This window comes from Microchirus variegatus, assembly GCF_963457635.1.
Source record: "Microchirus variegatus genome assembly, chromosome: 7".
In the NCBI taxonomy this organism is placed as follows: domain Eukaryota; kingdom Metazoa; phylum Chordata; class Actinopteri; order Pleuronectiformes; family Soleidae; genus Microchirus; species Microchirus variegatus.
In genome coordinates, this window is record NC_139808.1 from 4,777,019 (window position 1) to 4,794,580 (window position 17,562).

A 17,562-nucleotide genomic window follows, 5' to 3' on the forward strand; every position below is an offset into this window, starting at 1 on the left:
ACAAACCAGGTTCTTGCTCCAGATGAACAAACTGAGGAAGCAGCAGAGAATATGAGTAAAAATGGAAATGAAGTGTGGACTTAAATTGGAGCTAATAACTAGTGCTAATGTGGGACTACATGTCGGTGTGTGATCACTGGGATGCTGGTTAATACATTTTGGTTATATTTTAGAGACTAATCAGTCATTTCGGAACATTAAAAAACACCGGAATTCAAATTATTTTAATTTAAAAAGGTAAAATAACCGTTTTAGAGTTGGTGGAGTCCAAAACAGAGGTAATAGGAGATTAACTATTGCCATTGGACAGTGCTGGTAGGAGCCACCATATGGCTTGTGCAGTATGGCACCATATACCATATACATTGTGATGGTTTACTTTGGTCATTGATGTACAAACAACTATCTCAACTATCTCTTTTATCTCAGCCTTGAGCCTTTTAACGTATCAGAGATTTCTCCTTCAAGAAAGCTGTAGTGAAGTCGGCCCCTGGCTACGGCATCCTGTGTGTAATTGCACATCTAACTGGTTAAATGTAGAGTTAAACGAGGCGGCATTCTTTTCTTGACGTGTTGGGACATGGCACAGAGACGGAGAGGAAGGACACTGAGCATAATCTGTAGAATATAAAGTTAAATAGAACTGACTTGTTTCTCCAGCATTATGGCTTGGTTTGACCTTATTTATATTTTATAGACAAATAATAAGTACTAATAAAGTAAAAAAAAAAACAATGCAACCCACTGTACACTTTCCATATTATATCCATTGTACAAAGGTGGAACTTCTCACCCATTTCAGTTTCTGCCACTTGTGAGAAAGTTTTTCACCTCATTAACAAAAGGCTTAAATAGTTTTGTACCATGAAATAACAGTGGCCAGTTTTCCAAAAATAACAAACCCACACTGCCAACAGAATAAAAAAGCATTGTTGGGGCTGGCAGAGACCTAGTTCTTCTTGGCAGTTTGTTTGTTTGTTTGTTGACAGTAATTAGCATAATGATGAGTTATTAGTGTTTACCAAATGGTTTCAGGTCACAAACATAAAAGTGATATAAAGATTTGATAGATAGATTCTAGCTTGGTAGCTCGCAAGCTAACTAGCAAGCTAACTAGCACGATAGATAGATAGATAGATAGATAGATAGATAGATAGATAGATAGATAGATAGATAGATAGATAGATAGATAGATAGATAGATAGATAGATAGATTCTAGCTTGGTAGCTCACAAGCTAACTAGCACGATAGATAGATAGATAGATAGATAGATAGATAGATAGATAGATAGATAGATAGATAGATAGATAGATAGATAGATAGATAGATAGATTCTAGCTTGGTAATTTGCAAGCTAACTAGCACACTAGATAGATAGATAGATAGATAGATAGATAGATAGATAGATAGATAGATAGATAGATAGATAGATAGATAGATAGATAGATAGATAGATAGATAGATAGATAGATTCTAGCTTGGTAGCTTGCAAGCTAACTAGCACACTAGATAGATAGATAGATAGATAGATAGATAGATAGATAGATAGATAGATAGATAGATAGATAGATAGATAGATAGATAGATAGATAGATAGATAGATAGATAGATAGATAGATAGATTCTAGCTTGGTAGCTCACAAGCTAACTAGCACGATAGATAGATAGATTCTAGCTTGGTAGCTCACAAGCTAACTAGCACGATAGATAGATAGATAGATAGATAGATAGATAGATAGATAGATAGATAGATAGATAGATAGATAGATAGATAGATAGATAGATAGATAGATAGAGCACCCCATTATGACATTACAAATGTTCTAAATTTCTACTTACATTTACAAAAATTGAGATACAAACAAGCACAGTTTTGGTCTTTCGTGGAATGTTTTGATCATAACAAATCTTCATATACACATAATAACGCCAGTCTCATCCTTTCATATCATACAAAGCATCTTTTGAAGGATTGATTTAAACAACAATTCCCTAGCCAACAATCAACTCTCCATTTTACAAACTCTGTGGGAAAATGAGCTGCTCAGAGAAAGGAAAAGTTATTAGAGATGTTATTGAATGTCCAAGGATGATAAATCAGACCAGATTTCAGTAAATAACAAAACTAATACTTGTTGCAGGAGCTGTGAAATGTGTGGAGTTGGCTCCTGGTGCTGCTGTTATCCAGATGGTGAAGCAATCAACACCAGCAAGACTTTTCATAATAAAGCTAAACAAAAGTGTCACCTGATATCTGCAGATCAACTGAGCCGCAAGTATTTAAAGCATGCATAATTAAGAAAAACACATGGACACGAGTTCTGTAAGCACTTAAACTTGCTCCACGTTATTGTGAAACTATTTCAATACCTGAATTTAAAAAAAAGCAAAAAGCAAATGAAGAGCATAAATCTCTGCACAGCTCTACGTGAAGATTTTTCTCATGGTTTAGTTTCCATTTCCCCTCATGGCTGTGCTTTGCTCTGGCATCTGTGTGAGCCTGTCAGGGCTCATTTAGACAGGGCGTGTTCCTTCACTGCACACTGCACTGCACTCATGGACAAATTGGAGCTATATTAACGGGCCAGCTACTCCCACTCTGAACAATACCCATCTTTATATATACAGTATATATACATTCTACTTTGCATTAGATTAGAGATGATGCTGTAACTATGCCATTCTTAAAAAAACCTAATAAATGTTTAATTAAGTTCACTTTTGGAACGTGGGTTAGGGCTGTTTGTGACGCTGTGCCTTTTGTCTACTCTGTTGACAAAGTGGCAGAAAATGCGTCAAGCGTTGAGTGAAAAGTGAAAAGCGTGATTTACTCTCCTCAGACTTGTCTGGCTCCAAATTGGAAACAGGTCTGTTGTCTTGCCAGCCACTCAGCTGGTTGCTCAGATTAAATAACAGGTGGTTTAATTTTCCCTTTTTTTTGACTTTCACTCATGCACTGACCACTACTGTGACTCAATTATGAGTTGAGGCACTTGGACGCTGTGTATGTGTCCGTGTAAGAGATGGTAACAGTTTGTGGGTTGTGGTTTCCCTCGCAAAGTCTTCTTCTTAGTATTATCATCCTCACTTCTTATGAAGTGCCTGCCTATGTTTACACTTTAACCTGTATAGAGGCTTTTTATCCCCACTAAAATGTACATTTAATGTCATTGCTTTCTTAGAATAGTTCCTTTGTTGTGCTTTTAAATGATTAGAAACTCTGCATCATCTGATACCTGAGCCTCTCGAAATAACCTGCAGCTATTGCTGGAGGCGGAGTTGATAAGATCGAAAAGAGCGATTGAAAGCAAGGGGAGGGTTGAGGGTTGGAGAAGAGAAAAGTGGAATGTATAGAGGGAGGAGTAAAAACAATCTGGGGGCGAGAGGGAGAAGGCAAAAGTGAGAAAGAGGAGGTGAGCAAGACATTCCTTCTCTGATGAGGGGTTTCCTTCCTGACAAAAGTCTTCAAACATGGGATGTAGCTAGTGAAGGATGGAGTTACTTACAGCTACTTCTTTTTTTCTTGTATTATCCTTTTTAGACAATGGACATCAAAATAAAACAAACTGTTCCATTTTATCTGCATCACCTTTCTCATCATCCCGCCTTTCTTGCCAGACAGCTCTCGTCACCAGAGGAGAGTTAACGTATGCCAAAAGGAAATAGCTCTAGCAGCCGTGCGTTCAGATCTGCTTCGAGCTGCTGCCACAGCGAGGCTCACTTCTTGCAAATGGAAAAGAATCCTGACAGTCCAAAAAATTATCGAGAATGTTTCTGCATTCTTCTTCACTGATGTGTCCTTCCATGTGTGTGTGTGTGTGTGTAATACAATACAGTGTGTTGGCATGATTTAATATCTTCTTTGTCAGAGTTTTGACTCCATACCACTTTGTGTTTTTCACGCTTAAATATTAAGATAAGGTAAATTAGTCTATTTAGTCTATGTGTTTATACTGTCTATCAACAGTATACATTTAAAAATGCATGTTTTCATGAGGACAACTTCCCTTGAGACTAAAAGACATTGACAGATTGTGATTTAGCGGGTCAAGTGTCCCAAACCTCCAAAAAAAAACAAAATGATAATATGTTAATGTCTTGGCAACTACATGCCCAACTGTGACCACATTAAAATTATGAATAAACAAGAAAATAAAAGTCTTTAAAAAACGAGATCCTCTATAAAGACAGTGACAGCGCTAACAGGAAATCTTGTTTTTTTCTGTCAGCACCTGTAGGGGGCGCACTCTTCCTGACAGTCGCTATGGTTTTGCAGTGCGGCACAGTACGGAGAGATGTGTGTGATGTTGAGGCCCACTGTCTGCTGCTGTGTATGAGGCCATTGTATCAGTCGAGTAAAGATAACATCACCTCCACAGACACAGAATGTCCAGTGTTCACGTCCAGCTCACTATGAACGAGACATGAGCCGCTGGTTTGAACACTTTTCTTGGCTCTCGTGGAAAAAAGAAAAGTCTCTCTCCTCTTCATCTGTTTATTTTTTTTTATCTCCTCCCTCTTGTGACAAATGTTTTATTTAACACCAAACCACTGACCTCCATGTGTTTATAGAGTCATCATTAAACTCACAGTTTATACTTCTGTTCACACAGTCTGTTGAAAGTAGCCAGAAACTGATCGGTATTGATTTAATTGAGAAGTTGACGGTTCGCGGTAACTTACTCTGCCGAGTGTCAGCAGGGCAGCTCGCAATCAGACAACGTGAAATTTACTTGTCGTCACACACGAGTATAACAGCTGATGAGACTGCTGCAGGAGGGAAGTGATGAGCGACGAGTGATTGTGTCTGTCACACTGAGAGATCTATGCATCTCTGTGTTAACGCTCACACAGTAACGTGGGTTAAATAAGTAGCTTTCCCCAAAAAGAGGCCTGCCACACAATTAGCTCTCAATGCAAAAGCCACAATTTAGCAAGAAGCATAAACATGAAAAGAGTAAAGTCTATGTACAAGATGCTACAGTGCTCTATAATATGTAGTAAAAGTATCGACATGATAAATACTCTGACTGAGATAAATATAGTATCATACTGTGCAAGGGAGGAAAAAGATAGTCAAAGCAAATCTAATTTCTAACATGTACTGTTGAGAAAACACATTACCAGAGATCATTGTGCACATAGCATTTATTTATAACACGTAATTCTATAACTTGTGGAACGAGGTTCATTTTATTTTCCTGCATGTTTTTTTTTTTACCAGGAATATGAGCCAAACTTTGTCCTTTTTCCAGAATTTCTAAAATATCACAGTACTCTGACATCTCCCCGCTTTGCAAACTGTGTTCGTTCCCCATCACCATCTCCCTCTGGATTACCTCAAATTACCACATTCCTTTCTCCCTAACCTGCTCTTTGCAGCGTAACGGAGAAGGACACTTTTAAGATGTAAGGCACATCATTGGCAGAGAAATCTCCAGAGCAGACAGGTACAGAACTCACCTTTCTGGAGGAAGAAGTTGTCAGTGTGTGTCGTATAGTTTTCTTCCTGTAAAGAAGAAAGTCACAAACAAAAATGCCATACAAAGAAGATTTTAAGGTCTTTTAACAAACCCACATCTTTGAAAAAAATGTAATTGAGAGCACTCGTTTTTGGCTTTAGCCAACATTTAAAAGATTTTACAAATATGGTTACATTCTGGTTGTTGTTTGTACACCTCTGTGTTCTTCAAAATGTGTGTCTTACCCAGTCAGACTTTACCCTTATCTTTCTCAACAATGGGCCAGAGACTATCATTGCAGGAAGAAAGTGTATTGAAGAATAATGCACTTTGACACTAGGAGTGATTTTGAAGTGACTTTATTGAAAAAAAAAAAAAAAAAAGTATCTCGGAATTACTTGCAATTTACCATCATAATAGTTGGCATCGCCCTGAATGAGGATCCATTGAAAATATTTGCAAACCTCTTAAGGAATAATTTTAATGAATTTTTGAAATTCAGGAAATGATCCATTTGCCCTGATGCACTTTGACAGTGCGCTGACTTTAGTCTCAAAAACAAAAAGTATCTCTGAATGACTTGTAATTTACCATCATAATATATAGCATCGCCCTGAACAAGGATCCTTTGATAATATTTGCAAACCTCTTAAGGAATAATTTTAATGATTTTCTGAAATTGATTTATTAAAGCCTTTGTTGACCAAACAGAAACACTGAAGAAAATAGATGGATTAAAGTCTAACAGCTAGCTTCCATGCATTCCTTTTAGATGCATGTTATGTTTACAGTGTGATTGCAGTGTGTGCTACAGTATCATAATAGAGAGAAGGGCTCAAATGATTATCTCATCATGTCACTATGACCAGGATACACACCCTGACAACATTTCTGGGATATATTGACCTAATGAGTTTGTCTTTTGGAGCACTTTGATGTCATTCATAATACACACACACACACACACACACACACACACACACACACACTTTGTAATGAAAACATCAACAGCGATGGTTTTCCAGCACCATAGGCAACACCCGTGTAACAGAGACGGAGAGAGAGAGAGAGAAACATCTTCCCCTCAGGAAACAGGATGTACCAACTCAGAATCAGAGAAATAAAAGTTTTCTCAAAACACAATGCGCAGCAATGAGACGCCCAGTGGCCACCCAAATCTGTTTCACCCTTTTGATCATCCTTTAATCAACATCTTTAAATCTTTTCAAATGGAAAGCTTGTTCTAAATCAAACACGCTTTCCTGCAAACTCTTATTGGATGAAGGGAATCTGTGGTAACAGTGACAGCAGCAAAGGAGGAAAGTGATTGTAATGTGATAAGAAGAGAGAAGGGAGGAGTGCGGGGCTGGATGAACAAAAACTGGTCTTTGACATGCGAGTCAAACAGACCGGTGCTCTGAAAGACATCATCGCTGAAACACGTAGTAAGACAGAGAAGTTAGAAGTTATCCCTATGTTTGAGTCATCTCCCCTCATCTCCTCCAGCTCTGAAATGATCATTAAAGTTGAAAGACTATTGCCTGCCTCTGAGTCTGCTCCCGAGTCCAGATTACACACATATTGTAGGTGTCTATGTGACCTCAAATAAAGGATTTGAGATCAAACCAACTTTAAAGGTGGATAAACTAAATCAGACCCTTGAGGACGGCCATGTGATCCCTCTAACTATAGAAGACAAAAGATTGTGCCTTTCACTTGGTCCTGGTTCTACACTGTGATGCTTTTTCCCCGTGGTGATCTGAATGTGGCCTGCAGCGAGCTGAGCTTCGTCCACAGTGGCAGTGATCTCTCCCCGTCTGTTGTCTTTGTACATTTGCTCCTTTGCTCGGCTGTCAGAGTCAAAGGGGAACCGTTTTTGATTACTGGGAGGGGAACATGAATGGAAGCTTTGTTGGTTGGGTCTTCTTGTTGATTTTGTCCGGTCCTTGAGTGCCCCAGCAAAAAAAAAACAATCTCATCTTACAGTTGTTTTCTTTATTTAGTCATCCACTTTTGTTAAATGCAAATAAGAACCTCGTTCTCTAAACTCATCTATCTTTTATGTATTTATTATTATTCTCTCTTTTTTTTTTATCACAGGATGTAGGAAATTCAGGGTAAAGCTGATGGAGCTTTGATCCAGATGAGACCATCTGTGAGTACCAGAGCTCAACAAAGGATGCTCAGTCCTCTCTCAGGCCTCTCCTCGCCCCTCTTTTTTGATGAAGAAAAGGTAAACGTCTCTGTTTTCACCTTCCATGTCAACGTCAGCACATTCTTTAGCAAAGAAAAGCCCTACACGAATTCACACAAGTCATCGACATAGAATGTTACAAACTGCAATGTGTGGTTACTAATATTTGGACAACAACAGAGACCTGTGGAGCAAATGAAAGTGCTTTATCAGGATTAAAACTGAAGTAACTCAGTGTTTGGTTTGTTGACAGTAATAAAACAACACTGTCACCTTAAGATGAACTTATACAAAACGACTGAGAAGATGGACAGAGCCATTCCTTTCATACCTGCAGACAAAAACCTAGAAACCCTAACACAAATCATTCAACACCATCCGTGACTTTGTAGCCACACCAGTGGACAGAGAGGTCACCGAGGCTGACCCCTTTGTTTGCGGGTGGGTTGGTTGTATCCAGGGAAATTGCAGATGTGGAGAGAGAGAGAGGTTAGAGGGAGACAAACAGAGCTGAGGGTCAGTTTGTTTGGGATTCTTGAGCGGAGATAGCAATTCACAAAGCCTTTCTAATGGGAACCAGCTGACCGCTAATAAAGCTACAGCCAGACTGGGGCTGTTTGCTTTTGTTGTGGACCTTTGCGAAACGGGCTTCTGTTTATTGTGCTATTTTTAAAAGAAGGTGAGAGAAATTTACACTGGGCTGAGTTAACTCTGAGTCCACTGGATTTTATCAGGGCTACTCGATGAGTTTTTTTCAGAGTGAGAAATCTGTTGACACGCCATAAAGAGAAAGCAGAAAAAATGACTGCTGATTCTTTGTTTTCCTTAGATTTCCTTGTTTGATTAGAGGGATTTGAAAGCTTGATGACTTGGCACAAAAGGAAGGAAGGAATTCAAAGCATTGTTTCCATGTCATGTATTTGTACCTGTGAAGGTGATCGGATAATATTTCTATTTACATATTGTAGATATGTTGATTGTTGAGGCACCTATTATAGGGATCGTGATATGTTTTAAGGCGTAAAGAGTTCACAGTGAATCTCTCCTTTCAACAAGCCATCACTAACCTCAATGCAACTTTGCTGCTGTTACAGTTTCAGATGACAGAGCCTTTTATTTCCTGTCTGAAACTACTGTTTTTTTATTTCTTCTAACAAGAAAGAAGAGTTTTTTGTTTTGTCTAAGCTTCTGCTGCACTCTGAAGCGTGTCAGCCGTCTTCTCAGAAGACGCTTGATTAATTTCTGGAGATGATCCAAGACGATGTCGGTGTTGATCTGAAATGGGCTAATGGTTTTCTCCTGAAGAAAATCACACAGCACGTACCCAGTCAGACAGACTTTAAGTGCTCAATCTCTCAGGGGACAAATGTGCAACCTTTATGAATGAATGAAGAAATGCTTTCCGGTCGTACATCATTCACACATATTTTGTCAATCTATTTTATTTGTTGCACATTTACAACACTAAACTAAATGTCCAAGAGCTGATAAAACCACTTTTTTTTTTTTTTTTTTTACAAACGAATGTCACTAAAAACAGATTAAAAAAGATAAACTCCTACAGGTGTTAAGACCGTAAGCAGTTATGACACACCAATTGCACCGTATGCAATATATATATAATTTTCTATCTCAACACAACAAGTAAACAGATCTATATCATAATTTGAATCACTCATTTAAATGTGTTATGGCTTTTCGACAATTTTACAATCTTCATCTTCTTTATTCTGTGTTATTGAATCATATGTTGAATCATAGGTCATTTAAGCTGTTTCTTTGTTGTCTCTGTTGTGCCGTGTATAGTTCTGCAGCAGCTGCCCACAAAAACGTACTTACTGTATGATTAAAGAAACAAGAAAACAACACCGAATGATGACAGGGTGAGTAGAGCCATCAAAATCACCCTATGCACATGTTTGAAGGCACACTACAGGAGCAAAACATGAAGGAGGATCACGAAATGGCTCGATCACTGCAAAGTACAGAAAAATGCATACAAGACAGTGAAGAAAGTGACAATAGTTTCCATTACTTTTTCAGTGCTTTAAAGATTAGTATGGGGAACAATCAAAACAAGGGTTGTTATGTAAAGTATATTCTGTTTCCTCATTTCCTTTCAGAGAACTTTAAAGTTACTCAGTGTTGAAAATAAAAACCTATATAAGAAGTTATAAAGGCCATCCCCGTGTGAATTGACCCTCACTTCTGTACCTGAGCTCTGAGCTGTGTAACTAACCATCCTTCCTCTGTCACACCTGGAAAGTTTGCGCAGTAACTGCCTCCTCTTTCCTTTCACTGTAATGCATTCAACGAAAAATAGTGGCCTATTCAGATAGCCCTGTAAATCGGTAATTCATCTGATCCTAGTGCGCCCAGACTCTTGGGTAAATCCGGACTGTTTGCGCTGCCCAGTATTGACACAAGCATGTTCTCCGCTGCTTAAAAAGGGTCTCACTGTCTGTATGAGGTGACTTTTCTCCGGCTTGGTCCTGCATAGTTCCACCTCCAAAGGATACCACAGGCAGAATGTATATAGAGAGTGCTCTGTAGGGAGAGTGGCCAGGACATGTGCATAATGCTCTTTTCATAGTGATGGATGTATATGAAACATAAGCACATTTCATTTGGCTATAGGCAGTGTATGAGATGAGTACAAAGAGACAAGTCCAGGTTAAGAAGTCACTTAAATCACAAACTTAGAATACTGATTATAGCTGACACAATGAAAAAAAAGGGGATAATATTCCAGAATCAAATCTGTGCTTAAAGTTTCTCCTCAACTCTGCATTCAGCAGTTGTCAGGTAATGCATGGTCATGACTTTTGAGGACATAGCTTTGACAAGCAGGGAAGAGGGAAAGGGATTTGCATATTAAATTAAACAAATTTGAAAGGACAGGGAGAGATAATATTTACATACAATACAGTTTAAATCTAACTTATTACTAAGAACATTTGTTATAAAAAAGTTAAAGTAGATAGAAACGGATGAATCTCCCTGTCCTTTCAAATTTGGTGAAATTTGACACCATAGCAATAATAAAAGTAAAGGAGGATTGTAATTATTTAAAGCGTAATTAAGTTTTATTATGTGTAACTTTTTCTGCATCTGCAGTTTTTCTATTTCCATAAATGTTTGACAATTCCTTTGTAAATTAAATTAATGCTCTTGCTAATAGAAAAAAATAAAATCAAAAAATAATATTACGCAAGAGAAAATAATATTGCTACCACATCCATGGATGGTTTATTTCCCTGGCAGGAAATAAGGCTCTTGTCAAACATTTGCTTTACTAAATCCATCTGTTTGGTGGTAAAACAGAGCATCAAGTGCATTCGAGTGCAGTGTCAGAAAAATAGTCGAGTTATCCTGTGGAAATGTCATAAACTGAGAGACTTTTTATAAAGTGCTGGCTTGCTCAAAAGCTGCCAGAGAGGGAATTTGCAAGCAGGTGAAGGTTCTTGAGTTGGGGGTAGAATCATCACCACTGTCTTCATCAGCTTCTATATACTCGTCTGAACCTAAACACTAACAGGACATGTATGTCAACCCTCCAATGAAACAAAAATATGATTCTTCAGAACCGTCACCCAGGCTGGTTCAGAACTAAACCGTAGTCCTGTCTGCCTGTGAGATACAGAAGCCAACATTACACCTGAAATACAGAAGCAGAAACAGCCAGATCGTGAGTCAGGGAAAGTGGCAGAGAAACTGCAGCCAGGATTCACAGTCCCTTCATTCTCTGGTGCTAAGTCAACCAAGAAAGAAGAAGAAAAATGAAATGGCTTTGTACAGAAAGGTTTTTGGAGAGCAGACATGCCAGACCTGGAAATAATTATGTTCTCGTATGTCTTGTTTTGTCCACAAACCAAAAGTATTCACTTTTAATGATTTGTTTTGTTATGTGGAGTAAAGAAAGCAGAAAATATTCACATTTAAGAAGCTGAAAAACCTTTTCATTCATTATTGAAAAATACACTCAGACAGATTAATCGCTTATCGATTATTATTGAATAATCGTTGCAGCCCTATATATATATATACATATGTAATATACCTGTAATGACAGCTGCTTATCTATGTGATATCATATACCTGTTCTTTTGTGAGTGTCTGGGCCATAAAAGGCCATATATGGCTCATCACAGGTGAACAGAGAAGCCATTCATCCCCATTTCTGAAGTTAGCCGGCGGACCTCTGCCAGTCACAAGACAAAGCAGGCTGATACCAACCAAGTCCACTGAGGAGAGACAGTCAATGCTGGAGCTGAGAAACATATTGTACTTGCACAGTGAAGTGCAACACACACAGATACATTTTAATCTGAAATGGTACAGTACTGTTAATCCGAAACATTGACTGTTAAGTGAAAATAAGGAAGTAAAAAGCAGTATAGATCTCCTTTGTGTCAGTAATAGGCTTAATTCCTCCTCCCCCCCCTGAAATAAGCCAATTAAAAACACAAAATAAAGCCTTAACCACAGTTTTGGATATGTTTGAGTTGTTTGGCAAGTTGTTTTAATGGTGCACTACTGCTCTAAATCAGCTTATAGGATTGGTGCTCTTTTGCTGACAAGGTTGATGAGCATTTCTTCCACAAGGGGGCCTTTCAATGGGAGAGGCTCACACTCACTGTACTGTATATTGAATATTGGCCCCTTTTACCTGCTTGATCTCACACACACCTTTCAAGACCATGCCCACAGTTTCTCCTCAGCTCTCTCTCACACAAAATACAAGTCATTCCACATTTCATACCAAAATGCACCACTTTGTGCACAACTATTTCCAGCCCCTCCAACACTCCCCTCTCTGTTTATTCATATTTATGGACACATATGAATAACTCTGAACACAAGTCAAATATGTCACAGTGAGTTTGCTTTTCTTTTTTAACTTTTTTAAACGGTATACCTCATCCAGAACACACTGTTCTTTTGTCCCACCATGCAGGTGGCCCTCTCCTTTGGCCCAGTGACCTGTTTCCTGCCTAAGCTCCCGCAATCATGGCCTAAAGTATTCTCCTCTCGGCTGGATTATACTCACAGGGATCTATTATGGTGGCAGCAATATGAAGAACTTATGTATGGAGAAAACATTGCCAAATAAAAGAAAGTGGAGCAGAGAGGGATTGATTGTTATTAAAAGTACATTGGAGAGCAATTGGAGTCTGTCTTTCTATCTATCTACCCATCTATCTATTATCATGAATAGAATTCCCCCCGAGGATCCCTCCTTTGGAGAGTCTGTGGGCAAACACTACTGACTCAGAAGTTGCTCGAGGGATATTATATCTCATCTGGATCAGGGCTTCTCCCAGGAGGAGGTGCAAACTGAGCATTGCTGCTGGGAGGCGGGGACATGTAACACACGCCTATTGTCACCATGACCTAAAAACGAAAGAAGATGGATGGATGGATTGATGGTATCCATCTGAAGTTATTTTTTTCTGTTAGCTTTTATTTCATTGGGTAAATCATCACATGCAAAATGGGTGAATAAACCTGTCATGATTTTCTCCGTATCATCAGCACTAAGCGTTTTCATACATATTACAGACTGTTTATACCCTGTCTTTTGATGAATAGCTGTCTGGTGAATCTATACAGCCACATCCTAAACGTCATGTTACAGAACTTGTCATTTATTTTTGACACACCAAAGACCAAACTGTTGTTGACAGACCAACAGATCTTAATGTAAAAAGATCCAAAACATTGTTAAAGTCATTAACTCCTCTGAATTACATCAATCTCGACATAATAGATGGTTTAAAGTATAGCAACATGGTTGTGGTTATCTCTTTCACATACTGTAAGTAGACAAGAAAAAATGTTCTTGGCAAAATCTAAAAAAAATGATAAACACCACAGCTTGAAATTAAATCCGCTCATACTTGTTCCAGCGTGTGATTTGCCCTCCCTAAATTACTATGCATTTGATCATTAAGCGAAACCATCGGTCCGCGCATGTGTTACTTGCAAAAGAAGATCTGTGCGAGAGTTTTTGTGTCATCCAGCAGTCTGTGTCTGGTGAACATATGCTGAAGTTTCAGCCCGGGCGAATCTCTAATCTCAAGAGTTGTCAAATGTCATCTGGACTATAAATTCAAACACAGACGACACAGAGAAAAGAATGGATGTAGCCAATTAACAGTAAACCAAAGTGTGTGTGTGTGTGTGTGTGTGTGTTCTTGTACCTGCGGCATACTGAGGACCAGTGAAGGTTTTTAACCAACAAAGTGAGGTCATTTTTACAAAGTGAGGACATTTTGGCCGGTCCTCACTTTGTTTTCAATGAATTCACTTCCTGAGGTTGCTGCTATAACATGCTATACTCAATTTGTCAGAAAATTTTGGATGACATAGTATAGTATGACGTTTTTGTCAAATTTTGGACCAACATCCCTTGGTCAAATTTTGGACCAAAAATTTTGGGTAATTTTTTTTTTTCAAATTTTGGACGAACATTTTTTGGTCAAATTTTGGACGAAAAATTTTTGGTCAAATTTTGGACTAACAATTTTTGGTCAAATTTTGGGCGAACATTTTTTGGTCAAATTTTGGGCGAAAAATTTTGGGTCAAATTTTGGATGAAATATTTTGGGTCAATTTTTTTTTTTTCATTTTGGACGACATAGTATAGTATGACGTTTTTGTCAAATTTTGGACTAAAAATATTTGGTCAAATTTTGGACCAACAATTTTTGGTCAAATTTTGGACGAACAATTTTTTGGTCAAATTTTGGACCAACAATTTTTGGTCAAATTTTGGACTAACAATTTTTGGTCAAATTTTGGGCGAAAAATTTTGGGTCAAATTTTGGATGAAATATTTTGGGTCAAATTTTTTTTTTCATTATGGACGACATAGTATAGTATGACGTTTTTGTCAAATTTTGGACGAAAAATATTTGGTCAAATTTTGGACGAAAAATATTTGGTCAAATTTTGGACCAACAATTTTTGGTCAAATTTTGGACGAACAATTTTTTGTAAAATTTTGGACGAAAAATGTTGGGTCAAATTTTGGACGAAACATTTTGGGTCAAAAATTTTTTTTTCATTTTGGACGACATAGTATAGTATGACGTTTTTGTCAAATTTTGGACGAAAAATATTTGGCCAAATTTTGGACCAACAATTTTTGGTCAAATTTTGGATGAAGAATTTTTTGTAAAATTTTGGCTGAAATATTTTGGGTCAAATTTTTTTTTTCATTTTGGACGACATAGTATAGTATGACGTTTTTGTCAAATTTTGGACGAAAAATATTTGGTCAAATTTTGGACCAACAATTTTTGGTCAAATTTTGGACGAACCATTTCTTGTAAAATTTTGGACCAAAAATGTTGGGTCAAATTTTGGACGAAACATTTTGGGTCAAATTTTTTTTTTTCATTTTGATCGACACAGTATAATATGACGTTTTTGTCAAATTTTGGACGAAAAATATTTGGTCAAATTTTGGACCAACAATTTTTGGTCAAATTTTGGACGAACAATTTTTGGTCAAATTTTGGACGAACAATTTTTTGTAAAATTCTGGACGAACAATTTTTTGTAAAATTTTGGACGAACAATTTTTTGTAAAATTTTGGACGAACAATTTTTTTGTAAAATTTTGGACCAAAAATGTTGGGTCAAATTTTGGACGAAACATTTTGGGTCAAATTTTGGATGAAATATTTTGGGTCAAAGTTTTTTTTTCAAATGTTGGATGACATAGTATAGTAAGACATTTTTGTCCATTTTTGGGCCAAAAAGTAGATATTTGTAATTATGTTGTCGATTTATAAAGTAGAAATGCTGGTCCTCACAGCAACCCAGTCCTCAGTATGCAGCAAGTACAAGAATGTATGTGTGTGTGTGTGTGTGTGTGCGCGTCACCATCAGGCCGACATAGACCGTTATTTACTGGTCAGTCACCATCACAATCGGATATTTTTTACATCTCAAACATGGAATTCATTGCTTCTGTTTCTCGTAAAGTCTATGATTTCCCTCTCACAAGAAATTCTCCCTTATTTTTTGCAGACTCCATATAGTGGATGAGCAGATGAGTTCCTGATCTGTGGCATTAGAAACACTGCAGCAGGTCAGCCAGCAGCAGAGTCCCAGTCTCCTCTTACACCCCTGGATCCTGCTCAGTGTGGGGTAGTCTGCAAACAAGTCTGCCATCACCTCTCTCTCTCTCTCTCTCTCCTCTCTTTCTCTCTATGCTTCCCTTCCACTGCCATTACTAATCTGTCCTTATTTCACCTTTTTTCCTAATCCTTACCTTATCCATTAGGCTCCCAGTATTTTCCTTAATCACCGTGCTTTTCTAGCTTAATCGCCTGTACTCACTGCTGATTCATACAGCTCCTCCTACCTCAGATTTGAGCCATATCTCACACATCTTGTTCCTGTTGCTCTGACTCTCTGCTTCACTTAATCACATTTGCCTCTAGCCCTCGATTTCTTTAATAACCAACTAGTTCAAACCTCTGGTGTTAGCTCTACCATCTGCCCTTTGTGTCTCACAGTTGGAGCCGTTCTCTTAGTGTTTTCCATGACTTTCTACTTCCCATTTTCTAACTCAAAGGTCCAGTTTGTAAGATAAAGATAATGTGTAAGGACAGATTGTTATCCGATCTGCCAAACCACATCGGGAGGTGGTCGGAAACGCACTGTGACCACATTGAACAGAAGTGGAAATGCAACAAGTCTCCAGTGCATCTTCAGGTTCTTCCTGAAGCCAAATAGGAAGTGGAAATAATATTGAATTGAATGTTGAACATTCACTAGAACAGAACCTTAGTAAACTTAAAATTGTCCCTAAGAGTTAATAGACTCAATCACTATTTTCAGGTCTTTTTCAATAGAACATGATGTCAATGTTGTATATTTATACAATTCTGTTAGAGGAGAATACACACTTACCAGCTGTCAATCACACATGAGTGATTGACAGCTGGTATTGTCCAATAGGAACCTGGTTGAAAGCAACACCTCTTAACTTCCGGTTTTAAAACATCAACATGGTTGCCACTTAAAAACTATGGTGGCCCACACATAACAGATATATGTAAGTATTAATAAAACACTCTTCCTAGTTTGTTTATACAATATCTGCTTAAAATTCCTCCTAAACGTTGTACACCGGACCTTCACGTTTACACTCCCACTCCCGACCTGATATATCCTATGTCGCCAAATTTGCTTTTTGCTTCACTTCCACCTCTACCCCCTCATCGTCCTTCACCCCTCCCTTTCGTATCCGTTCAGGATCACATACCACACTTTCCACCACTTTCTGTCCCCCTCTATCCTGTTTCTCTTTACTTTAGGCCTCAGGCTTCATGTATGTCTAGCCATGTTTAACGTTAACTACTTTTAATGCGACGCTTTATAAAACAAGCTGGAATAAAGACGTCTTTGGGACACGAGGTGCAGCATAGATACTTCCATATAGCACTAAGCAATAGTATGACTTGTTCACCTGAGAAAGTGCAGACTTCGTCTTCTATTATACCCTAAAAAAATAATTGGACACTCTAAATTGCCCCTCAGCCACATGGAGGATCCAGTTTACTCTAGGGCCGGTCCCAATCCTTGGTTGAATCAGCAAGGGCAACATTTTCAACTATACATCTATATATATATATTATATTTGAAAGATTGTGCAGACCCGTGAAGTCAATATGTTCTCCTTCATTGTCATCTCTAACTCTCATCCCCTCCTCCAAAACCCCCTCTTCCCTTCTTTTCTCCAAAGTCCTGCCATCTTTTCAGCATTCCTCAGGTTAGCCACACAGAGCTCCATTGTGTCAACGGGTTAGGGAGGGAGCACATGCACAGTCCAACCTCTCAACATATGCTGCTGCTGCTGCTGCTGGACCCACCTTAGGAGACCACAA